At 41.5% G+C, this 26,544-nt stretch overlaps 1 long non-coding RNA gene across 1 annotated transcript; it reads right to left on the reverse strand.

Annotated features, from left to right (window-relative positions):
- On the reverse strand, positions 1 to 26,544 carry LOC117506094. The gene is made up of 2 exons (XR_004559371.1): positions 26,288 to 26,544; positions 1 to 96 (listed from the first exon to the last, which is right to left on the reverse strand). It is a non-coding gene; the product is annotated as an uncharacterized LOC117506094 (long non-coding RNA).

A 26,544-nucleotide genomic window follows, 5' to 3' on the forward strand; every position in this document is an offset into this window, starting at 1 on the left:
CTGTAACTCCCCAAAGTTGTCACCTACCTTTAAATTTGGATCGGATATTGGCCAGCTCTTTATTTACCCTCTTGATCTCTGCCTCTTTACTTTTACCTGCAAAAAGATTAAAGATAGTCAGTATATTGTGCAGTTAATAATTTGAAGAATAGTGGTGGAAGTAATTTTTTTCCCTCCTACATTAAAACAAAAAGCATACACTGAAATAAGAGAGAAAATCTTCACAAAGGCTGGCCGAGGGCACAGAGATATTGCTCGCATGAGGATTAATGACCGAATGTTAAAATGTTAGCGAGTGTTAAAAAGCACGTGAGGTTTATGACAGTTTAAGGACACAAGATCTGACATGAATCTGTCCCTCATTTGTCCCTCATTTCTTGCAAGGAAACGTGAAGATGACCTTTTTTCCATTGTCGCTCAGCACGGCTACAAGAGCGACCGAGTTCACAAGTGCGCTCGTTTAACCAAGGCTGTGCCGTGGGCTTTAAGCGCTTCAGCCCTGAAGGAGCCACAGAGTCCAAAGCCTGTGTGTACACACCATTAAAGTAAGAAAGGAGTTCATCAAGAGTTGCGTTATCTGAGTCGTTTCTATATGTTTCATGAAAAGCATCAGAAAACAGGGCGGCTGACTCAGTACTGAATGTGCGCACCCAGCGCGCCGTGGCGCACGGACTGAGCACGCGCCAAGACAACGTTGAAGAAAATAAAACAACAAACTGATCAGAGAAGTGGGTTTCACAAACCTCAATTACATTAGGATTAAGACCAAAAGAGAGCACAATGTCCAAAAAATGCCCCTTCTCGTGCGTACAGCTTGACACAGACTGAGTCAAACAAATAATCAATTGATATAAATATAATCAATCAATATTAACCACTGGTCAAACCTTTTCAAATCAATCAATCAATTCAATTCAATTTTTTTTTTTTTTTTATATATATAGTGCCAAATCACAACAAACAGTTGCCCAAGGCGCTTTATATTGTAAGGCAAGGCCATACAATAATTATGTAAAACCCCAACGGTCAAAACGACCCCCTGTGAGCAAGCATTTGGCTACAGTGGGAAGGAAAAACTCCCTTTTTAACAGGAAGAAACCTCCAGCAGAACCAGGCTCAGGGAGGGGCAGTCTTCTGCTGGGACTGGTTGGGGCTGAGGGAGAGAACCAGGAAAAAGACATGCTGTGGAGGGGAGCAGAGATCGATCACTAATGATTAAATGCAGAGTGGTACATACAGAGCAAAAAGAGAAAGAAAGAAAGTGCATCATAGGAACCCCCCAGCAGTCTACGTCTATAGCAGCATAACTAAGGGATGGTTCAGGGTCACCTGATCCAGCCCTAACTATAAGCTTTAGCAAAAAGGAAAGTTTTAAGCCTAATCTTAAAAGTAGAGAGGGTATCTGTCTCCCTGATCTGAATTGGGAGCTGGTTCCACAGGAGAGGAGCCTGAAAGCTGAAGGCTAAGCCTCCCATTCTACTCTTACAAACCCTAGGAACTACAAGTAAGCCTGCAGTCTGAGAGCGAAGCGCTCTATTGGGGTGATATGGTACTACGAGGTCCCTAAGATAAGATGGGACCTGATTATTCAAAACCTTATAAGTAAGAAGAAGAATTTTAAATTCTATTCTAGAATTAACAGGAAGCCAATGAAGAGAGGCCAATATCTCACCCATATTGGCCTCTCTTCATTGGCTTCCTGTTAATTCTAGAATAGAATTTAAAATTCTTCTTCTTACTTATAAGAAGTAAGAAGAAGAATTTCTTCTTACTTCTGCATGCATCTAAAACCAGTCAAAATGACTCAATGCGCGCCGCCTCAGGTGATAATTACCAACAGCACCGCTAGACTAAACATTTCTGGGGAGAACCCTGTATCATGTGTGCACGAGACCACTGTATGGAGTGTGCGTTCATAGCATCTTCTTGCAAGATGCTGTGCCAGGAAACATTAGATAAAGAACATCGCATCGATTAACACGTCTTTTGAAGAATATATTGAAACCGGGCCAGATACCAGGGAAAACACCAGTCAAACGCAAAACATCAACCCCTGCAAGTGTAGGTGTAAATGTTGAAATAAAAGAATTTGATTTGCTTTATCAAAAAAATACTGGCAAATGATCATGCATTGAACAGTGATGAATTCAGAAAACACAGGAGAGAAGCAGATGCATATTGGCATTTACCAATTTTTTCCCCAATTATGAACAATCACAAGAGAGAAACATTATGAGCTATGTCTTGGTTAACAGATTAAAGGCTAGAGGCTATGCATGCAATATGTGTAAAAAAAAAAAAAAAAAAGTTATTTTTTGGAAATTCAATTTTACCACCCACACAGGAGAGTGACAGTATTAACTTTTTCATGAAGTGATATGTCCCAGCAACATAGATGTGATAAATATTTAATATGAATCTCAGTCCCAGAACATGGTGAAATGTGATGATTTTTCTATGTCAGCAATTCTTATGTTGGAATATTAAAGTTAAAGTACTTACAAACAAAAGAAGTATGACAGGTTTTTATTAAGTGATAAGTCAGTACATGTGATAAATATTTAATTTGAATCTCAGTCACGGGTTGTCCGGACAACCAGCTTTTCCTATAGGACAAGTAAACTGCCAGGGTTACTTGTCCTATGGACAAGTACACTAAAAAGCTTAATGTCAATCCCTGATTAGTAACTGTCAGCTTATTGTTTGTAGGTAATTGATAAAGATTAAAATGGCCAAAAGTAGGAGTGCTGCTGAGGTTTGGCTGTTAGGTAAAGGATCAGACCAACTGTCTGGGTCCCATTTTCCAACTAATAGAGATGTCCTTCGACTTCTGATGATCTTTCACAACAATCAGAAACTGACACTGAAAGAGGCAGCATCCCAGACTGTGATGCATGTCACTGAACTGTGGCAGAGAGTACAGAGTCCACATCAGAGAAAAGACTCCATGATTCGCATCCTCATGAAGCTTAATGAGGACTATGTGAAGCTGAAGAAAAATCGGAAGAGAAACAGTGATGGCGACAAAATGAACCAGGATCAGTTCCTGATCCACCTGCAGGGTCTCTTTGATATTGCCACAAGTGATGCATTGACAACAATGAAAATTTTGAAGACGAGCAGTTTCTCATCATGCAGCGCAATGATGTTCTGTCATGCAGCATGGCAGGGGTTGATGTCCTGCTACATGGAAAAGAAAAAAGAAAAACTGCTCGACAAGAGCGCCAGCTGAATTATCAAAAGAAATTAGCATCAAGTGCAACGCTAGAACCCTTGGATAAAGATCTTGTGGAATGGAATGATGATCTTTGCTATCAAGAACTTTGCATGGCAGCATCACAAATGAAAGTGGTAAATGATCCTGCAGAAAGCCATTGCACTGATGCAGAAGTACAACTCCTCTTTAATGAAGAATGAAGAACATCAATAGTATCTGCTCCTCCTTGTGAAGCAACACAGGAAGAACTACCCATCCTGCTCCAAGGCAACATTGATGAAGGGAGATTGATGAATGATGACATATTGACATAACATTTGAAAGAAAAACAACAATCTGAAGATATTTTAAGACATGGACCTTGGTTAGATCAATATGTTGTATTAATTTAGTAATTTAGTGAAGAAATTGTCTTTTTTTTAAAGCAATTCCACATAGTAAAAAATGACCCCTTGTTGCATGACCAGTAAATATTCACCAATCAAGCTAAAAATTGGCATAAATGTTAGCAGGGAGGCATAGAACAAAATGAAAATTGTGGAGGAAAACCTCCTTAAAGTTTGTATTTTTGGACCACCCTAGCCTGCGTGTATAATCCAAAGCATATATTAATTTTCTGTATCTGCTTAGACAAATTAGCGGTCATGGGGAGCTGCACAAGAGTCAGGGTTTCACCCTGGACAGGCCGCCAGTCCATCACAGGACGAGATATATAGACAAACAAACGGTCACACACTCATGCACACATACTGTCAATTTAGAGCCACCAAGTCACCTCACCCGCATGTCTTTGAAAGTGGGAAGATGACATGGGGAGAACTCCACACAGAAAGAACTAGGCAGGAAGCGATCCCAGGACCTTCTTGCTTCAAGTCAACAGTGCCAACCACTAAGTCACTGTGCCACCCCCCTAGAGCATATATTTATCAGCAAAACTTTTATGATTGATTGGTATGAATGACTTCATAATGTCGTCACACAGAAGTTACATGAATTCATACGTATTGAAAAACACCTTTAGAGATGTGTATATTTACTTGTGCACTGATCACGTGTAGAGCATTCAGGAGGTGCATCAGCCCTTCGATACCTCTCATTTTAATTAATATATAAGTTTTGTCATGTTATGAGTTTTTAAACTGATTTACTATTGATTTTATTCAAGTGCTTTCTTAATGGTGATACTGATGTATAACAATGTAAAAGCACCTTGATATATACGAGGTCTGTCCATAAAGTATAGGTCCTTTTAATTTTTTTCAAAAACTATATGGATTTCATTCATATGTTTTTACGTCAGACATGCTTGCACCCTCGTGCGCATGCGTGAGTTTTTCCATGCCTGTCGGTGACGTCATTCGCCTGTGAGCACTCCTTGTGGGAGGAGTCGTCCAGCCCCTCGTCGGAATTCCTTTGTCTGAGAAGTTGCTGAGAGACTGGCGCTTTGTTTGATCAAACTTTTTTCTAAACCTGTGAGACACATCGAAGTGGACATGGTTCGAAAAATTAAGCTGGTTTTCAGTGAAAATTTTAACAGCTGATGAGAGATTTTGAGGTGATTCTGTCGCTTTAAGGACTTTTCACGGTGCAAGACGTCGCTCAGCGCTCTCAGGCAGCGTCATCAGCCTGTTTCAAGCTTAAAACCTCCACATTTCAGGCTCTATTGATCCAGGACGTCGTGAGAGAACAGAAGTTTCAGAAGAAGTCGGTTTCAGCATTTTATCCGGATATTCCACTGTTAAAGGAGATTTTTTTAATGAAAGACGTGCGGACGGGTCCGCGCGTCGGGACGCAGCCGACGCGGCGGCACAGGAAAAACACCTCCGTGTTGATAACCATTTGTTAAAATCCAGTTGGCTTTTGATGGCTTTCAGTGGAGTGAGTATATGAGAAATTGTTTATCAGCTGGAGATGTTCCAACTTGTCCTCAAGGCTTCCAACAGAGGTGTTTTTCCTGTGGCGGAGCGTCGCGGCGGCTGCGAGCCGACGCTGCAATCCGCCCGCACGTCTTTCATTAAAAAAATCTCCTTTAACAGTGGAATATCCGGATAAAATGCTGAAACCGACTTCTTCTGAAACTTCTCTGTTCTCTCACGACATCCTGGATCAACAGAGCCTGAAATGTGGAGGTTTTAAGCTTGAAACAGGCTGATGACGCTGCCTGAGAGCGCAGCGCGACGTCTCGCACCGTGAAAAGTCCTTAAAGCGACAGAATCACCTCAAAATCTCTCATCAGCTGTTAAAATTTTCACTGAAGACCAGCTTAATTTTTCGAACCATGTCCACTTCGATGTGTCTCACAGGTTTAGAAAAAATTTTGATCAAACAAAGCGCCAGTCTCTCAGCAACTTCTCAGACAAAGGAATTCCGACGAGGGGCTGGACGACTCCTCCCACAAGGAGTGCTCACAGGCGAATGACGTCACCGACAGGCGTGGAAAAACTCACGCATGCGCACGAGGGTTCAAGCATGTCTGACGTAAAAACATATGAATAAAATCCATATAGTTGTTCCATCATATTTAAGATCGAAGCATTAATTAATGGTAGGGCTTCCTTGAGCAGCCTGGTAGGAATGGGGTCTAAAAGACATGTTGATGGTTTGGAGAAAGTAACTAATGAAAATAACTCAGACAGAACAATTGGAGAGAAAGAGTAACCAAATACCGGCATCACTTAAAGCAGCCAAAGACAACGATATGTCTTCGGGATGGTTATGAGTAATTTTTTCTCTAATAGTTAAAATTTTATTAGCAAAGAAAGTCATGAAGTCATTACTAGTTAAAGTTAAAGGAATACTCGGCTCAATAGAGCTCTGACTCTGTCAGCCTGGCTACAGTGCTGAAAAGAAACCTGGGGTTGTTCTTATTTTCTTCAATTAGTGATGAGTAGAAAGATGTCCTAGCTTTACGGAGGGCTTTTTTATAGAGCAACAGACTCTTTTTCCAGGCTAAGTGAAGATCTTCTAAATTAGTGAGATGCCATTTCCTCTCCAACTTACGGGTTATCTGCTTTAAGCTGCGAGTTTGTGAGTTATACCACGGAGCCAGGCACTTCTGATTTAAGGCTCTCTTTTTCAGAGGAGTTACAGCATCCAAAGTTGTCCTCAATGAGGATATAAAACTACTGACGAGATAATCTATCTCACTCACAGAGTTTAGGTAGCTACTCTGCACTGTGTTGGTATATGGCATTGGAGAACATAAAGAAGGAATCATATCCTTAAACCTAGTTACAGCGCTTTCTGAAAGACTTCTACTGTAATGAAACTTATTCCCCACTGCTGGGTAGTCCATCAGAGTAACTGTAAATTTTATTAAGAAATGATCAGACAGAAGGGGGTTTTCAAGGAATACTGTTAAGTCTTCAATTTCCATACCATAACTCAGAACAAGATCTAAGGTATGATTAAAGTGGTGGGTGGACTCATTTACATTTTGAGCAAAGCCAATCGAGTCTAACAATAGATTAAATGCAGTGTTGAGGCTGTCATTCTCAGCATCTGTGTGGATGTTAAAATCGCCCACTACAATTATCTTATCTGAGCTAAGCACTAAGTCAGACAAAAGTTCTGAAAATTCACAGAGAAACTCACAGTAACGACCAGGAGGACGATAGATAACAAATAAAACTGGTTAGTGGTTAATGCGCTTGGTTTCAGTGCAGAAGGCTCCAGGTTAAAATCCCACTCCTGCCACATTTCTCCATGTAATGTGGAGTTGCGTCAGGAAGGGCATCCGGCGTAAAACCTGTGCCAATTCAACATGCAGATCCACCTTGGATTTGCTGTGGCGACCCCGAGTGCAAACAAGGGAGCAGCTGAAGGGACTTACTTTGTAAATTATATTTTGATCCATTATTCCTCAGCCAGATCACAATCAAGGGGTACCAGTGGGGTATACTAAGGGTAGAAATTTGATGTTCCTATATTAAATTATTTATACTCAGAAAAAAATTGTTAAAGGTGTTGTCTAATAAATGCCAAAATATCTTTTTATTAACTTCACTTCCTGAAAAGCTAGAGCTGATTTCGAAATGCATGTTTTTTGTGCCAAAATGTGGTGTACAGACACTACAGTTTTATCATTTGTTAAATGATGCAGTTATTTAAATATATCAACCCAGAACCAACCTGAAATGATCTTTAGCATGTGTGTGTGTGTGTGTGTTGGGGGGTGTGAAGGGCAGCATATAATTATGTGGTGTTTCTTTAGAGAAAATAACATGTTTTCATAAACATACTTGAATGTTACATACATTACAGCATGGAAGTGAGCTTTGCATTATTTATTGTAACTCTAATACAACCGGTTTCTGTGTTTGTCGACCAGACTTGCAGCACAAAATAGCTTGGTGTACGGACACTACATCGTGTACGGACACGACATTTTGCAAACCTGAATTCCAAATCAGCCTTGCTGATTTACACTAGATATTATTTGTTGCATGTAAATATAATTTTAGTTGTTACTAAAGAAATTTGAACTTTTCAATTAAATAATATTGCTAAACTAGATCAATCTAAACCATATAAATGGTGTACGGACATTACACTGATTTATCACACATACGAGGTCTATTAGAAAAGTATCTGATATTATTTTTTTCAAAAACCATATGGATTTGAATCACGTGTGATTACATGAGACATGCTTGAACCCTCGTGGGCATGCAAGAGTTTTTTCACGCCTGGTCGGTTACGTCATTCGCCTGTGGGCAGTCTTTGAGTGAGGAGTTGCCCACCCTCTAGTCGATTTTTTCATTGTTTAGGAATGGCTCAGAGACTGCTGCTTTGTTTGATCAAAATCTTTTCAAAACTGTAAGGCACAACTGCGTGGACACCATTCGATAAATTCAGCTGGTTTTTGTTAAAAATTTTAATGGCTGATGAGAAATTTTGGTCTGGTAGTGTCGCCGTAAGGACGGCCCACGGTGCCTGACGGCGATCTGCGCTTCGAGGCGGCAGCGTCTCGCCGTTTCAAGTTGAAAACTTCCACATTTCAGGCTCTGTTGACCCAGGAAGTCGTCAGAGAACTTTCAGAAGAAGTCGGCATGAGGAGTTTATTCGGACATTCCATTGTTAACGGACATTTTGTAATGAAAGAACGCGCGGGCAGAGTCGCATGTCGGGCCGGACCCGACCGCAGGGGGTCGCGACAGGAAAAACACCTCCGTTGGAAACTTTAACAGACAAGTTGGAACATGCCCAAGCCGTTAAATAATTTCTCAGTTACTCACTTTTTGAAAGCCATCAAAAGCCGCCTGAATTTTACAAATGGTTTTCAACACGGAGGTGTTTTTCCTGTCGCGGCGCACACAGATTCAAATTCGCCGAGTCCTTTCCGTGATGACTCGGCGAATTTGCGCGCACGTCTTTCATTACAAAATGTCCTTAAACAGTGGAATGTCCACATAAAGTCCTCATGCCGGCCTCTTCTGAATCTTCTCTGTTCTCTGACGACGTCCTGGGTGAATTAAGCCTTAAATTAGGATGTTTTCAGGTCGAAACAGGCCGACGACGGCGCCTGGAAGCGCTGCGCGACGTCCCGCTCCATGGGAAGTCCTTACACTGACAGAAACGCCCTATAATCTCTCATCAGCCGTTAAACTTTTCACCGAAAACCAGCTTAATTTCTCGAATAGTGTCCACTCGGATATTCCTCACAGGTCCAGAAAAAATGTTGATAAAGCAACGCGCCGTCTCGAGCAGCGTGTGAAACAAAGAAATTCAGCCGAGAGGGCGGGACCACATCTCACTCAAGGCCTGCCCACAGGGAAATGACGTCACCGACACGCGTGAAAAAACTCACGCATGCGCACAAGGGTTCAAGCATGATTGGTATAATCGCACGTCATTCAAATCCATATAGTTTTTAAAAAAAATAAAAAGGTAGGATACTTTTCTGATAGACCTCGTATACACATATTTCTTGAGACATAAATCTAGAATTTATCGAGACAACGATCACAAAATCTATTTTCACCAATCAAAGTGTCACTGTGTATCAAATAACAGTGTTATGGTCACTCAGAAATATGCAAATTTACTTTAAAACAGAACATTTTCTGTCAATGACATGAAAAAGATTGATTTCATAACGGCAAACATTAATACAACAATCGGACCACATCAGCGCTGCTTCTCAGCAGTAAGTAGAAAATACAAATCAGACGTTACCAATCCAACAACCAAATTTAACTTGCAGAAGTATGAAACATTGTTTGCGAAGGTTTTCTGCATATAAGATACATTGTTCATAGTACTTTGATGACATCAGCACCACAATAACATCAAAACAATGGTTTTTAGTTGTTTAATAATACACCATAATTTTAAAAAGAACACTGCAAATTTCACCAAACTGTGAATTGTGATTAATTTCAGTACCATGAAACTATCAAACATGCAAATCGTTCACTGGCAAGACATTAAATTGTAAATCACATATAACAAAGATTTGCTTAACCTGTAACCCTTGATTGTGATCTGACTGCTTATTTCCATCCATCCATTTTCTTCCACTTCATTAATGTCAGGTCGTGGGGGCAGCAGCCCAGACATCCCGATACACACACACCTCCCCCAGCTCCTCCAGGGGAACCCCGAGGTGTTCCCAAGCCAGCTGAGAGACACAGTCCCTCCAGCCTGTCCTGGGCCTCCTCCCGATGGGACGTGCTCAGAACACCTCTAAAGCGAGGCGTCCAGGGGGCATCCGAAAAAGACACCCGAGCCACCTCAGCTGGCTCCTTTTGACGTGGAGGAGCAGCAGCTGGACTCCAAGCTCCTCCCGAGTGCCTGAGCTCCTCCCCTTACCTCTAAGGGAGCGGCCAGCCACCCTGCGGAGGAAACTCATCTCGGCCGCTTGTACTCACGATCTTGTTCTTTCGGTCATGAGCCAAATCTCATGACCATAGGTGAGGATCGGAACATAGATCGATCGGCAAATCGAGAGCTTTGCCCCCCTACTCAGCTCTCTCTTCACCATGACTGTCTGATACAGCGACTGCATCACTGCAGATGCTGCAGCGATCTGTCTGTTGATCTCATGCTCCACCACTCACCGACCTCAAGAGGGCAAGGCACCTCTTTCCAGTTGAGAACCATGGCCGCGGTGGGATCATGTATTATCAGGGTTTTTCATGAGCAACTGACACATTTCTCTGTGTCGTCCTCAGTATTTTAACATATTTCAGCCACAGATGTTTTGAATAGTTTGTCCTTGATCAGTTATACATATTTACTTAAAAATATTAAACATACCCCTCCCCCCACTATTGTACTATTACAGTATGTTTGGTCCACTGGGGTGGGGGGGGGGGGGGGGTACAATGCTGCAAACAAAATGTTATTCCCAAATGCATGAAGCAAAAGGCACTAGAAGCAGGTCACACAGCAGAAAAGATCCAGCACAGTTACCTTAGGAGGATTTTGGGTCTTATAATTAGAAGGCTTCATTTTAAAATATTAGACCTCCAAAATGATCTTGATAGTCTTCACAAAAGGTTAGAAACTTTAGTGGAGGAAGAGGCCCATAATAAGATCACAAAGTTCATAGTTAAAATTCAAATGGCTGAGCATTTAAAAAGTAAGGAGCGGCAAATCAGGAAGTTTCACAACGTTTTAGTACAGAAAAGGCGTACTTTCAGTGGGAGTAGTTTTAAAGATACACCCAGACAAATTAGTGACAACAGGGAAAATTGGGTAAAGAATCTCTCCAACAGGGTTCTTACACAGACAGAAAAGGATGTGCTCACTAAAGGACTAAATTTCTCAGTGACCCCTAAACATATACTGACAGTAGATTACATCACCTAAACATATACTGACAGTAGATTACATCACTGCAGTAGAGTCAGCCATTAAACATAACAGTTTGTCAGAGTCAGAAGACAAGAGTCAGACAGAAGTCAGACTTCCAGAGCAAGAATTCTAGCTGAGGAAGCTTCTGCGATTTTAAGCAAAACGTCCTCGCGTCAAGCAACCCATAAGAAGATCATTTGTAACCTTCACTAATGCTGTTTCTGTACTATGATGAATTCTAAAACCTGACTGAAACTCTTCAAATAGACCATTCCTCTGCAGATGATCAGTTAGCTGTTTTACAACTACCCTTTCAAGAATTTTTGAGAGAAAAGGAAGGTTGGAGATTGGCCTATAATTAGCTAAGATAGCTGGGTCAAGTGATGGCTTTTTAAGTAATGGTTTAATTACTGCCACCTTAAAAGCCTGTGGTACATAGCCAACTAATAAAGACAGATTGATCATATTTAAGATCGAAGCATTAATTAATGGTAGGGCTTCCTTGAGCAGCCTGGTAGGAATGGGGTCTAATAGACATGTTGATGGTTTGGAGGAAGTAACTAATGAAAATAACTCAGAACAATCGGAGAGAAAGAGTCTAACCAAATACCGGCATCACTGAAAGCAGCCAAAGAGGGGTTTTCAGGGAATACTGTTAAGTCTTCAATTTCCATAAGTCAGAACAAGATCTAAGGTATGATTAAAGTGGTGGGTGGACTCATTTACATTTTGAGCAAAGCCAATCGAGTCTAACAATAGATTAAATGCAGTGTTGAGGCTGTCATTCTCAGAATCTGTGTGGATGTTAAAATCGCCCACTATAATTATCTTATCTGAGCTAAGCACTAAGTCAGACAAAAGGTCCGAAAATTCACAGAGAAACTCACAGTAACGACCAGGAGGACGATAGATAACAACAAATAAAACTGTTTTTTGGGACCTCCAATTTGGATGGACAAGACTAAGAGACAAGCTTTCAAATGAATTAAAGCTCTGTCTGGGTTTTTGATTAATTAATAAGCTGGAGTGGAACATTGCTGCTAATCCCCCACCTCGGCCCATGCTACGAGCGTTCTGGCAGTTAGTGTGACTTGGGGTGTTGACTCATTTAAACTAACATTCATCCTGCTGTAACCAGGTTTCTGTAAGGCAGAATAAATCAATATGTTGATCAATTATTATATCATTTACTAACAGGGACTTAGAAGAGAGAGACCTAATGTTTAATAGACCACATTTAACTGTTTTAGTCTGTGGTGCAGTTGAAGGTGCTATATTATTTTTATTTTTGAATTTTTATGCTTAAATAGATTTTTGCTGGTTATTGGTGGTCTGGGAGCAGGCACCGTCTCTACGGGGATGGGGTAATGAGGGGATGGCAGGGGGAGAGAAGCTGCAGAGAGGTGTGTAAGACTACAACTCTGCTTCCTGGTCCCAACCCTGGATAGTCACGGTTTGGAGGATTTAAGAAAATTGGCCAGATTTCTAGAAATGAGAGCTGCTCCATCCAAAGTGGGATGGATGCCGTCTCTTCTAACAAGACCAGGTTTTCCCCAGAAGCTTTGCCAATTATCTATGAAGCCCACCTCATTTTATTTTCACAGATGAGATCAGATGAGATTCACAGATGAGAAACCAGCTACAATCGAGGAGAATCCTGTCCACGTAATGCAGGATTAGAAGGAGATGTACTACAGGCTTGAAATAAGAGCACTGACATGACCAGACCAGGAGAAAAGAAGCAGACGCAACTGCATCTTTGAGAACAGGAGACAATCCTGTTCTATTCCTGTGCACCTGTGTTTAAAGAAAACGTCAAGAACAGGGCACAGGACAGAGTACATGACACATTATTTTAATTCCACTTGCTTCAAGACCAGAACCGCTCTCTCTCTCGCTCTCTCTCTCACACACACACACACAAAGAGAAAACCTCATGACAGGGGGAGTGAGAGAGAAATATCAACAGGTTGTTCGAAATACTGTTTTAGCTATGGAGAGCTTTGCTGCCAGAGCAGGCTGCAAATTACGCACCCTGATGATGATTTTGACAATTATTGCTATGATTGTGGCATTTACTGTGTGGTGGTATGAAAAAATATATGAACCACGTTACAATTCAGACCAGAAGGAAGTGATACATTTATTCAAATTTGGTGACAAGCATCTTTACTAACTATATGCATGTGTCTTCTCAAAAACAGCAGAAAAACTTTGCAATAACAGATTATTGTACAATGCAACCTGCTTAATGATAGTCAATATAGGTTAAGGTGCAATAGAAGCGATTAATAAACACAGTTTGTGTCATTTGTGGAGTTCCTCAGGGTTCTGTGTAGGCACCAAAATTATAAGTTATGCATACTGTATATCAATGATTTATGTAAAGTCTCAGATCTGATTAGAGCGAATTGGGAGATGATACGAACTCATTTTGTTCAGGAGATAATTCATAACAATTATTAGATGATCTGGGATCAAAGATGATACAGTTGAAGAGTTGGTTCAGTTCGATATGAACAAACTGTCACTAAGTTGGTCTAAAAAACTAAAATAATGTTATTTGGAAGCTATAAACAGGATGAACAAATACAGTTAAACATACAGGGAGTAAATGTAGAACCTGTTAGAGAGAACAAGTCGTTAGGGGTGGTCATCGATGTCAGGATCAACTAGACAGCACATATCCAACATAGTCAAGAGAAAGCACTACATACTCTTTGTTGCACACTGATTGAGTCTTACTTGACTTATGGTGCTGAAGTATAGGGCAATAACTACAACACTGCAGTACAACCATTATTCAACCTTAGAAAGAGAGAAAAAAAAAAAGAAAGAGGATTAAGAATAATTCATAATGCAGGTTATCGGGATCATACCAATTCACTGTTTATTAATCAAAGATTTTAAAACTCCATGACATGATTTAATTTAAGATTGTTCGATTGATGTATAAAGTAAAACATAAGCAAGTACCTTTCAGAATTCAATGATATTTTATGCAAAGAGAAGGAATATACAATTTAAGGGATTTGTATCATTTTAAAGTTGCGGGTGCAAGAACGACCAGGAAATGCTTCTATGTCTCTGTCTGTGGCCTAAACAATTGGAATAAGCTACCTGAGAAACTCCAATGATGTCCAAATATCAATCAGTTTAAATATTTATACAAAGAAAATGGTTCAACGGGCATGTATCTGATGGAAACCAATGAATTGACTTACTACATGTTATGATTTGCTGTATGATTTCTCTTGCTTGATCAATGGCTCAACGGATGATTTCCATCACAGTTGATGGCTTATTGCTGGACCATTACTATGTTGCGTTATTGCTATTGGAGACTGAATTATGTCACCCCGTCCCGGCAGGGAAAACTGGTGGTTAAGTACACTGTTTGTAAGTTTTTGATATTTCTACAATGATAATGTTAGACGTGTAGATATTAAATTTGATAAACAGGGGGGAAGAATGACAGGGTTTTTCTCTATATTGTCAATATATGTATTATCAAATGTTAATGTCTTCACTTTGATATACTCTCTGTAATCATATCTTTGATTCTGTTCTCTATTTTTCATATATACGTATATGAATGTGTGAAAGTTCATGTACCATTATTCCTTTAAATAATTACTTAGTGTCAAAAGCAATCATATACGCTGAATGGTTCAAGTGATCATTAAGACTGTCAAACAAGAAAAGTGAGCAGATGATCTTTGACCATTCAATGTGCATATTGTTTTGCCAGAATGTCAGACTGGTTGGCTGGGGTCATGTTTGGCTAAACGCAGATGTGTACTTTTGATTAATGGTTCAGCCTTGAAGAAGAGCAGTGTAACTGGAACACGGTTCAAGGGCTGGACATTGTTATGGAAAGCTTAGGAGACTGAGGGCTCAAAAGCCATAACAGTTTTCATATCAATGTGAGACCAGACTGTCTTTTTCCATTGTTTTGTGATATTGTCACTCCTATACGCTGTATGTAATGATATTCAATAAAAGGAGAGGCAAATGGGCGGGATCTTTAGGACGGACAACAGTTCTTTCTGAAGGAGCTTCTCGTTTGTCCTCTCCTGTACAGGACAAAGAAATTCAGTGTCTCTTGCGTGATCATTTCTGTGTGAGTAAACTGAGTAGTTGTTCTGTTCAGGTCCAACTCTGAACAACTCTGACAGTTATATATAAAATGCAGTATGTTTGGTCCATTGGGATGAGGGTGAGACACTGGTGGTGCTGTAAAGTGTGTAAATATTGGACTATTCTGACATCTTAGGCCCACTGGGTGGATGGGGGGGTATGTTTCTGATTTTGATTTGAGTGTGTTGAATTGAGCTGGGACAAAGTCATAGTAACATTTCTGAGTGTGATATGTTCATATTTTGATGACTGCACAGAGAAAAGTGTAAATTCTGGAAAATGTGCCAATCTTGGTGATATGTTTATTTGAACAAACCTTCCTGAGGTTTTGTTTGAGAGCTTTGGTGGAACAATTTGATTCTGTCTGTGCCACTATAATGTAAACAGCTCTGGTCATGTGACAAATTGCACTATCAATCAATCAACTTTTTTCTTATATAGCGCCAAATCACAACAAACAGTTGCCCCAACTACGCACTTGATATTGCACACACTTCATTCAAACCCTTCCATGTCTCCATTTTTGTTCTACATGTACTAATGATTGATTCAATAACATTTTTAAAGCCTTTAAAGTGTCAATTTTTTTTCCACGATCACATTTGTGACCGATGGGTTGAAATAGGTTAAGGTTGGAGGAGATATATGACTGCACAGGCCTACATTTGGACCCAGGCATTGCACAAGTCTGCATATGCTTTAATAGGATCCTGTTCAACACTCGAGAGCCAACAGAGAAAACAACAATCCAACATTGTAAGTTCACATTTTCATCACAAAACTACCCCACAAAGCTAAGACTAATCTAAACACGCGCTAAAAAGGCTATGAAAACATGAGCTTGGAATAGCAATCAATCAATCAATATACTTTATTGCGGACTCAACTACATAGCATAATAATAAGAAAAATATGTACCGGTCCATAGACTCTTTAAAAAAAAAAATTAAAAATCCAAAATCTCAAACATAAGCTAACCAGAGCTGATATGTACCATTTTAAACAGATGATTTCTAATTCGGGATACATAAAAAAATACTGGATTCAAGTACCTCAAGTCTCTGGATGTTGTAGGACTGTCTTGGTTGACACATCTCTGCAACACCACGTGGCAGTCGGAGACAGTACCTCTGGATTAGCAGACCGGGGTGGTGGTCCTTCTGTTTAAGAAGAGGGACCAGAGGGTGTGTTCCAACTACAGGGGGATCACACTCCACAGCCTCCCCGGTAAAGTCTATTCCAAAGTACTGGAGAGGAGAATTTGACCGATAGTCGAACCTCGGACTCAGGAGGAGCAGTGTGGTTTTCATCCTGGTCACGGCACACTGGACCAGCTGTCCACGCTCCATCGGGTGGTCAAGGATCCATGGGAGTTCGCCCAGCCAATCCACATGTGTTTTGTAGATCTGGAGAAGGCATTCGACCGTGTCCCTCGAGGCGCCCTGTGGGAGATGCTCCGGGAGTACGGGGTCCTTTTGCTAAGGACTATCCGGTCCCTGTATGACTGCAGCAGGAGCTTGGGTCGCATTGCCGGTAGTAAGTCAAGTCTGTCTCCAGAGCACGTTGGCCTCCGCCAGGGCTGTCCTTTGTCACCGGTTCTGTTCATTACCTTTATGGACAGAATTTCTAGGCACAGTCAGGGTGTAGAGGGGGTCCGGTTTGAGAACCACAGAATCTCGTCTCTGCTGTTTGCAGACAATGTGGTTCCGTTGGGTTCATCAAATCGGGACCTTCAGAGTGCACTGGAGCAGTTTGCAGCCGAGTGTGACACGTCCAGGATGAAAATCAGCACCTCCAAATCTGAGGCCATGGTTCTCGATAGGAAAAAGGTGCTTTGCCTTCTTCAGGTCGGTGGAGTGTCCTTGCCTCAAGTGGAGTATCTCGGGGTCTTGTTCATGAGAGAGGGATGGATGGAGCATGAGATCGACAGACGGATCGCTGCAGCATCTGCAGTGATGCGGTCACTGTATCGGACTGTCGTGGTGAAGAGAGAGCTGAGCAGGGGGGCAAAGCTCTCAATTTACTGATCGATCTACGCTACGACCCTCACCTATGGTCATGAGATTTGACTCATGAGCAAAAGAACAAGATCACGAGTACAAGCGGCCGAGATGAGTTTCCTCCGCAGGGTGGCTGGGCGCTCCCTTAGAGATAGGGTGAGGAGCTCAGTCAATCAGGAGGAGCTCGGAGTCGAGCTGCTGCTCCTCCACGTCGAAAGGAGCCAGCTGAGGTGGCTTGGGCATCTTTTTCGGATGCCCCCTGGACGCCTCGCTGGAGAGGTGTTCCGGGCACGTCCCATCGGGAGGAGGCCCCGGAGAAGACCCAGGACACGCTGGAGAGACTACGTCTCGCAGCTAGCTTGGGAACGCCTCGGGGTTCCCCTGGAGCTGGGGAAGGTGTGTGTGGATCGGGAGGTTTGGGCAGCTTTGCTTGAGCTGCTGCCCCCGCAACCCGACCTCAGATGAAACGGAAGAAAATGGGTGGATGGATGGATTCAAGCACCGCCATGATTATGCCATTCCTGGAGACCTCCAACCATGACATAAATTTATAGATGAGTTTCCATATGACTGCTTGACAGCACTGTACATCAAAACCTGTACACAATAGACTTGTGCTCTCATACTTCAGACAATCCTAAAAACAGCTTTTGATACTGTTGACCATAAAATTTTATTACAGAGATTAGAACATGCCATAGGTATTAAAGGCACTGCGCTGCGGTGGTTTGAATCATATTTGTCTAATAGATTACAATTTGTTCATGTAAATGGGGAATCTTCTTCACAGACTAGAGTTAATTATGGAGTTCCACAAGGTTCTGTGCTAGGACCAATTTTATTCACTTTATACATGCTTCCCTTAGGCAGTATTATTAGACAGTATTGTTTAAATTTTCATTGTTACGCAGATGATACCCAGCTTTATCTATCCATGAAGCCAGAGGACACACACCAATTAGCTAAACTGCAGGATTGTCTTACAGACATAAAGACATGGATGACCTCTAATTTCCTGCTTTTAAACTCAGATAAAACTGAAGTTATTGTACTTGGCCGCACAAATCTTAGAAACATGGTGTCTAATCAGATCCTTACTCTGGATGGCATTACCCTGACCTCTAGTAATACTGTGAGAAATCTTGGAGTCATTTTTGATCAGGATATGTCATTCAAAGCGCATATTAATCAAATATGTAGGACTGCTTTTTTGCATTTACGCAATATCTCTAAAATTAGAAAGGTCTTGTCTCAGAGTGATGCTGAAAAAGTAATTCATGCATTTATTTCCTCTAGGCTGGACTATTGTAATTCATTATTATCAGGTTGTCCTAAAAGTTCCCTGAAAAGCCTTCAGTTAATTCAAAATGCTGCAGCTAGAGTACTAACGGGGACTAGAAGGAGAGAGCATATCTCACCCATATTGGCCTCTCTTCATTGGCTTCCTGTTAACTCTAGAATAGAATTTAAAATTCTTCTTCTTACTTATAAGGTTTTGAATAATCAGGTCCCATCTTATCTTAGGGACCTCGTAGTACCATATCACCCCAATAGAGCGCTTCGCTCTCAGACTGCAGGCTTACTTGTAGTTCCTAGGGTTTGTAAGAGTAGAATGGGAGGCAGAGCCTTCAGCTTTCAGGCTCCTCTCCTGTGGAACCAGCTCCCAATTCAGATCAGGGAGACAGACACCCTCTCTACTTTTAAGATTAGGCTTAAAACTTTCCTTTTTGCTAAAGCTTATAGTTAGGGCTGGATCAGGTGACCCTGAACCATCCTTTAGTTATGCTGCTATAGACGTAGACTGCTGGGGGGTTCCCACGATGCACTGTTTCTTTCTCTTTTGCTCTGTATGCACCACTCTGCATTTAATCATTAGTGATCGATCTCTGCTCCCCTCCACAGCATGTCTTTTTCCTGGTTCTCTCCCTCAGCCCCAACCAGTCCCAGCAGAAGACTGCCCCTCCCTGAGCCTGGTTCTGCTGGAGGTTTCTTCCTGTTAAAAGGGAGTTTTTCCTTCCCACTGTAGCCAAGTGCTTGCTCACAGGGGTCGTTTTGACCGTTGGGGTTTTACATAATTATTGTATGGCCTTGCCTTACAATATAAGGCGCCTTGGGGCAACTGTTTGTTGTGATTTGGCGCTATATAAAAAAAAAAATTGATTGATTGATCTTTAGCAAGTTGTGATAAGACACATACAGTCTGTTTATGGAGGCTCTTCTGTAGTTTCACTGTAATTGTGCTGTGTACAATGGAACACATGGAATTTAAGCAAAATAGCATTTCCCTGTGCGTAAAGTTTTCTAATCTGTCTACCAATGTCAGCATCGCCAGACAGATCCTTTGACACGATGTGTCCAAGATATTTAACCTCATCAACTTCTTTCACAATCTCACCACACATCATGAAATTAGGCATTGCAGCGCCTCTTAAAATCCTTCATTGGAACACCATTACAGCACTTTTCTTAGCATTAAACTTCACATCATGCGTCTCACCGAATTTCTCACATGCCTGAAGGAGCATCTGGAGTCCACATGCAGATGGGGAGAACACAACCAAGTCATCTGCATACATTAAATAATTTACGAGTGTGAATATTACAGCCTGTATTGCATTTATTTAATTCTACACTGAGATCATCAACATAAATATTAAAGCGATAAGGCGATGATATCCCACCTTGTCTGACCCCACCTGACACATTAACGTAATCTGAGTAAGTTTTACCCCACCTGACACACATTCGCTGACTAGAGTACCAAAATATCAATATTCTGGGGGTTGGTAAGGTTAGACCTTACTTGTGTGAAGCGCTTTGAGGCAACTCTGTTGTGATTTCGCGCTATATAAATGAAAATAAATTGAAATTCTTACAACATAACCAGGAAATCCTCTCCTGACGAGTTTTTCAAACAGTATTCTATGATTAACCCAATCAAATGCCTTGCTGGCATCTAAAAAACATGCAAAAATGCTACCATTAAGTGTGTGATATTCATCTACTATCTCCTTGAAGGCATATATACACGTCGGTGCTGAGTTTCTTCTTAAATCCGAATTGATTTGGTTTTGTTACAAGATACATTTCCATGCGATCTAGCAAAATAACCTCAACAACCTTACTGACTATACTAGCAATTGATCTGTAGTTGTCTGTCGCAGTAATTTTACCAGTTTTTTTCCTTAATGACAGGGACAAGCATCACAGATAACAGAATCTGGAAAGATTCCATGTACCAGAAAACTGGTCAGACACATGCTAAGTAACAGGTGAAGGCGATCAGAACAAAGTTTTAGGTGTTCTGAATATACGCCATCAAAGCCACAGGCCTTGTTAGAATCAAACTTCTTGATAGCAGATTCTATCTCTGTCTTAAATCCACATCTTTAAACTCAACATTACAATCAATTTTCTGACTCCAGTCACTTGTACTTTCAACACTGTTGAGTAAACTTGAGAAATGCTTTCTCCAGAGCTTGGCAATGTGTTTTTGGGAGGGCAGTTTTAAAGTTGTTCACAAGTTTAATTTCTTTCCAGAAGGAATTTTAGTCATGGTTTGACAACTTTTTTGCAAGTGACTCCTTACAGAGCATCTGCTCATTCGATCTGATATAACAAATAGAATATTTACATCTTGCTCTGCATTGTCTGTACATATTATATTATTATTTGGCAGTCCAGCTAGCTGCTGTACATGCTCTCTCTGTTCCCTCCACCACCGAACAAACACGTTTTCTGGCCAGAGGTTTGCATCCATAAACACTGATGGGTTCGTACATTCACACTTGATATGAAATGAGGCGTAGGTGTCATATTTTGTTTGTATCCTTTTGACCCTCACATCCAAGCAAAGTTTTCCCCTTAAATAATCTTGCAGCATGGTGTCAGTCACTCCAGGGTCAAAACGGGTTGTAAAAACATTTGCATGTCTCTTCCTGGGTCCTTTCTCAACAGTCTGGATACCTGTGTTCTTCATCTGCCCCATTATCCCTTTAAACTTTTGTATGGCATCAGTAGTAGGTCTGTCAGGTCTGGACTGTGCCATTTTCCTGTTGTTGGCAACTAGTTTCCCTCTCTGACCCAGATGGAACCATGTCTGATTGTCATTTGGTGCCAGAAAGTTATGTTGGATCCAAAAAGGCTAGGACCAAAAGTTATACTGGATCGGTTCCCACTGACCAATAGCGTTAGAGCATACTGCCAACAGCTAGCCAATCAGAGCGCAGCATACGAAGGTCAGGAATGAGCTGACAGACGCTGGTTGAAAAAAAATGGCAACAAACATGTCAACAACAGCAGAAAATCGTCTGCCAGCGAGGTTTGCCGAGTTCACAGAGGAGGAACTGATGGAAATATTGAACTCCAAGGATGCCAAAAACACTAAGAAGGTAGACAAGCACACTACTGACGTTTTAGAAGCATTCATATGCTGTTCACAACTAAATAAATTGATCTAATTTACTTGACTCTTTGTTGTTTGCTTAAATTGGGAGGGGGGTGGAGAACATAACAACTGATGGATGGTAAGACTCGTCCAATATAACTTTTCTTCATCCAATATTTCTCTATGTTGGACTCCTTACCATCCATTATTTGTATAATATATATATATATATATATATATATATATATATATATATATATATATATATACACAAGGTATCTTATAAAACTAACCGGCAGTTTTATAAAAAAAACTATATGGATTTGATTGACATGCGATTACACCAATCATGCTTGAACCCTCGTGCGCATGCATGAGTTTTTTCACGCGTGTCGGTGATGTCATTTCCCTGTGGGCAGGCCTTGAGTGAGATGTGGTCCCGCCCTCTCGGCTGAATTCCTTTGTTTCACACACTGCTCGAGACGGCGCACGTTGCTTTATCAAAATTGTTTCTGGACCTGTGAGGAATATCCGAGTGGACACTATTCGAGAAATTCAGCTGGTTTTCGGTGAAACGTTTAACGGCTGATGAGAGATTATGGGGTGTTTCTGTCGCTGTAAGGACTTCCCACGGAGCGGGACGTCCTGCATTGCTTCCAGGTGCCGTCGTCAGCCTGTTTCAAGCTGAAATCATCCTAATTTAAGGCTCTGTTGACCCAGGACGTCGTGAGAGAACAGAGAAGATTCAGAAGAGGCCGGCATGAGGAGTTTATGCGGACATTCCACTGTTTAAGGACATTTTGTAATGAAAGACGTGCGCGCAAATTCGCCGAGTCCTTTCCGTGACGACTCGGCAAATCTGTGTGCGTCGCGACAGGAAAAACACCTCCGTGTTGAAAACCATTTGTAAAATTCAGGCGGCTTTTGATGGCTTTCAACAAGTGAGTAACTGAGAAATTGTTTAATAGCTTGGGCATGTTCCAACTTGTCCGTTAAGGTTTCCAACGGAGGTGTTTTTCCTGTCGTGACCCCCCGCGGTCGGGTCCGGCCTGACATGCGACTCTGCCCGCACGTTCTTTCATTACAAAATGTCGGTTAACAATGGAATGTCCGAATAAACTCCTCATGCCGACTTCTTCTGAAAGTTCTGTGTTCTCTGACGACTTACTGGGTCAACAGAGCCTGAAATGTGGAAGTTTTCAACTTGAAACGGCGAAACGCTGCCGCCTCGAAGCGCAGATCGCCGTTAGGCACTGTGGGCCGTCCTTACGGCGACACTACCAGACCAAAATCTCTCATCAGCCGTTAAAATTTTTACCGAAAACCAGCTGAATTTATTGAATGGTGTCCACTCAGTTGTGCCTTACAGTTTTGAAAAAATTTTGATCAAACAAAGCAGCAGTCTCTGAGCCATTCCTAAACAATGAAAAAATCGACAAGAGGGTGGGCAACTCCTCACTCAAAGACTGCCCACAGGCGAATGACGTAACCGACAGGCGTGAAAAAACTCTTGCATGCCCACGAGCGTTCAAGCATGTCTGATGTAATCACACGTGATTCAAATCCATATGGTTTTTGAAAAAAATAATAAGGTCGGATACTTTTCTAATAGACCTCATATATATATATATATATATATATATATATATATATATATAAATAAATAAACAGTACACATTTATCACACTGTTACGATCGAGCTAAGACAACGGCAGTTCCTGAACATAAGATGACGTTTTACGGCCAAATCAAATAGCCAATCATGGTAAACACCTTCTAGCCAATCAGAGGTGAAAAGGGTGGAACCTTCCCCTACCAGTCTTCCAAACCTGTCCACCCCCATCCCCCTTCACCTGATCACCTTCATACTTGATCTTCATTAAATTCCCAGTGTTGGTATATGTCTCACAATTCTATCTAAATTCCTATAAACAAGAGGTGGGGGATGGCTGATGCTGTTTGGCACAGAACCGTCATGTCAAACCCTTCCTCTATATGTGCTTACAGTCAGAACCAGATAATCACAATATAGGACGGGACCGGGGCTCACCCGCAGGTCGGCACAGACCCGGTTACAGCCCTGAAGCCTATCCCTTTCATTCTATTCATGTCAATGATCCCAAATTTGGACTTAATAACTGTTATATCATATATTCGAGAACATATACTTATAGTGGGAGTTAATTTGATCATTGTAAAAAACTCAAAAAGTTGTAATATAGGCCTATATCACTGTTGAATTTGTTGGTGACAGATGCACTATGATGAATTTGTTTAATTAAGCACAGGGACTGTATATATGCACATCTGCTCGCCCAGGGGCGCGTATATATCTCCAACCTTCCTTTTCTCTCAAAAATTCTTGAAAGGGTAGTTGTAAAACAGCTAACTGATCATCTGCAGAGGAATGGTCTATTTGAAGAGTTTCAGTCAGGTTTTAGAATTCATCATAGTACAGAAACAGCATTAGTGAAGGTTACAAATGATCTTCTTATGGCCTCGGACAGTGGACTCATCTCTGTACTTGTTCTGTTAGACCTCAGTGCTGCTTTTGATACTGTTGAGCATAAAATTTTATTACAGAGATTAGAGCATGCCATAGGTATTAAAGGCACTGCGCTGCAGTGGTTTGAATCATATTTGTCTAATAGATTACAATTTGTTCATGTAAATGGGGAATCTTCTTCACAGACTAAAGTTAATTATGGAGTTCCACAAGGTTCTGTGCTAGGACCAATTGTATTCACTTTATACATGCTTCCCTTAGGCAGTATTATTAGACGGTATTGCTTAAATTTTCATTGTTACGCAGATGATACCCAGCTTTATCTCTCCTTGAAGCCAGAGGACACACACCAATTAGCTAAACTGCAGGATTGTCTTACAGACATAAAGACATGGATGACCTCTAATTTCCTGCTTTTAAACTCAGATAAAACTGAAGTTATTGTACTTGGCCCCACAAATCTTAGAAACATGGTGTCTAACCAGATCCTTACTGTGGATGGCATTACCCTGACCTCTAGTAATACTGTGAGAAATCTTGGAGTCATTTTTGATCAGGATATGTCATTCAAAGCACATATTAAACAAATATGTAGGACTGCTTTTTTGCATTTACGCAATATCTCTAAAATCAGAAAGGTCTTGTCTCAGAGTGATGCTGAAAAACTAATTCATGCATTTATTTCCTCTAGGCTGGACTATTGTAATTCATTATTATCAGGTTGTCCTAAAAGTTCCCTAAAAAGCCTTCAGTTAATTCAAAATGCTGCAGCTAGAGTACTGACGGGGACTAGAAGGAGAGAGCATATCTCACCCATATTGGCCTCTCTTCATTGGCTTCCTGTTAATTCTAGAATAGAATTTAAAATTCTTCTTCTTACTTATAAGGTTTTGAATAATCAGGTCCCATCTTATCTTAGGGACCTCGTAGTACCATATCACCCCAATAGAGCGCTTCGCTCTCAGACTGCAGGCTTACTTGTAGTTCCTAGGGTTTGTAAGAGTAGAATGGGAGGCAGAGCCTTCAGCTTTCAGGCTCCTCTCCTGTGGAACCAGCTCCCAATTCAGATCAGGGAGACAGACACCCTCTCTACTTTTAAGATTAGGCTTAAAACTTTCCTTTTTGCTAAAGCTTATAGTTAGGGCTGGATCAGGTGACCCTGAACCATCCCTTAGTTATGCTGCTATAGACGTAGACTGCTGGGGGGTTCCTATGATGCACTGTTTCTTTCTCTTTTTGCTCTGTATGCACCACTCTGCATTTAATCATTAGTGATCGATCTCTGCTCCCCTCCACAGCATGTCTTTTTCTTGGTTCTCTCCCTCAGCCCCAACCAGTCCCAGCAGAAGACTGCCCCTCCCTGAGCCTGGTTCTGCTGGAGGTTTCTTCCTGTTAAAAGGGAGTTTTTCCTTCCCACTGTAGCCAAGTGCTTGCTCACAGGGGGTCGTTTTGACCGTTGGGGTTTTACATAATTATTGTATGGCCTTGCCTTACAATATAAAGCGCCTTGGGGCAACTGTTTGTTGTGATTTGGCGCTATATAAAAAAATTGATTGATTGATTGATTGATATTTATATATATTACTTGTTACAATTTTTGTTGAATTATTGGGAGGTCAACAACCCTAGAGGTTACGGCCTAAAACGACTACCATCCTATGTTTCGCAAATTCACAGCGGAGCTTGGGTTGCGTGACCCCTGACCCGGAAGTGCTAGCGGCTCTCCCACGCATGTGCACTTGAAACTGTGAGATGGCTTATTAAAGCGAAGGGACATGATGATTGTTGCGTTTTCAATGGAAAATGATCAAATATTTCACCGTCCAAGTACTTGTGGACCTGAGTCATTAAAGTTAAATGCAAAGGATGGTGCGTTTTCCGAAAATAATGATTTAACACAGTGTTAACATATGACTTAAAAATAAATAAAACAAGAGTGTCAACTCGTGGATTGTTTTTGTGCTCCTATAAACAAACAACGGGATGCGCCGAAAACCCCAAAGTGACAGAGATTAAATAAAGCGTTAGTCTGGTTCACGCCCTTCACGTTAGCTCCTGCAGCTAGCGGCGAACGCTAACGTCAGCTAAATGGCTGTTTAACGTCACGAGACAACTTTCGAAAATAAATAAACTAGACAGGCGGAAACGAACACCGGGCACAGCGTCACAGAACCTCCAAAGTACCGGCTAAGTTGTTCGGAAGTTAAGCGGGAGCCGAGTGCGATAAACAAACTTACAGTTCCTGATGTCAGAGATGAACACGGCCAAACCGCGCATTCCGTCTCCTTTAGACACCGCAGGCATCCTGTCCGCTCCCAGTTACTGTCAGCTGGCTTTTGGCAGTGCAACAGTGAGATTCAGCGTAGAAAGCAACTTTGTTCAAAAGTTATTTAGCTACTTTACCACTGTCAAGAAAGCACGGGCTGCGGCCGCGTTCCATACATGAACGACTACACTTGCAACCGGTGGGGCCGCGGCCGCATACCAAACAACT

Source organism: Thalassophryne amazonica, unplaced genomic scaffold, assembly GCF_902500255.1.
Source record: "Thalassophryne amazonica unplaced genomic scaffold, fThaAma1.1, whole genome shotgun sequence".
NCBI lineage: Eukaryota > Metazoa > Chordata > Actinopteri > Batrachoidiformes > Batrachoididae > Thalassophryne > Thalassophryne amazonica.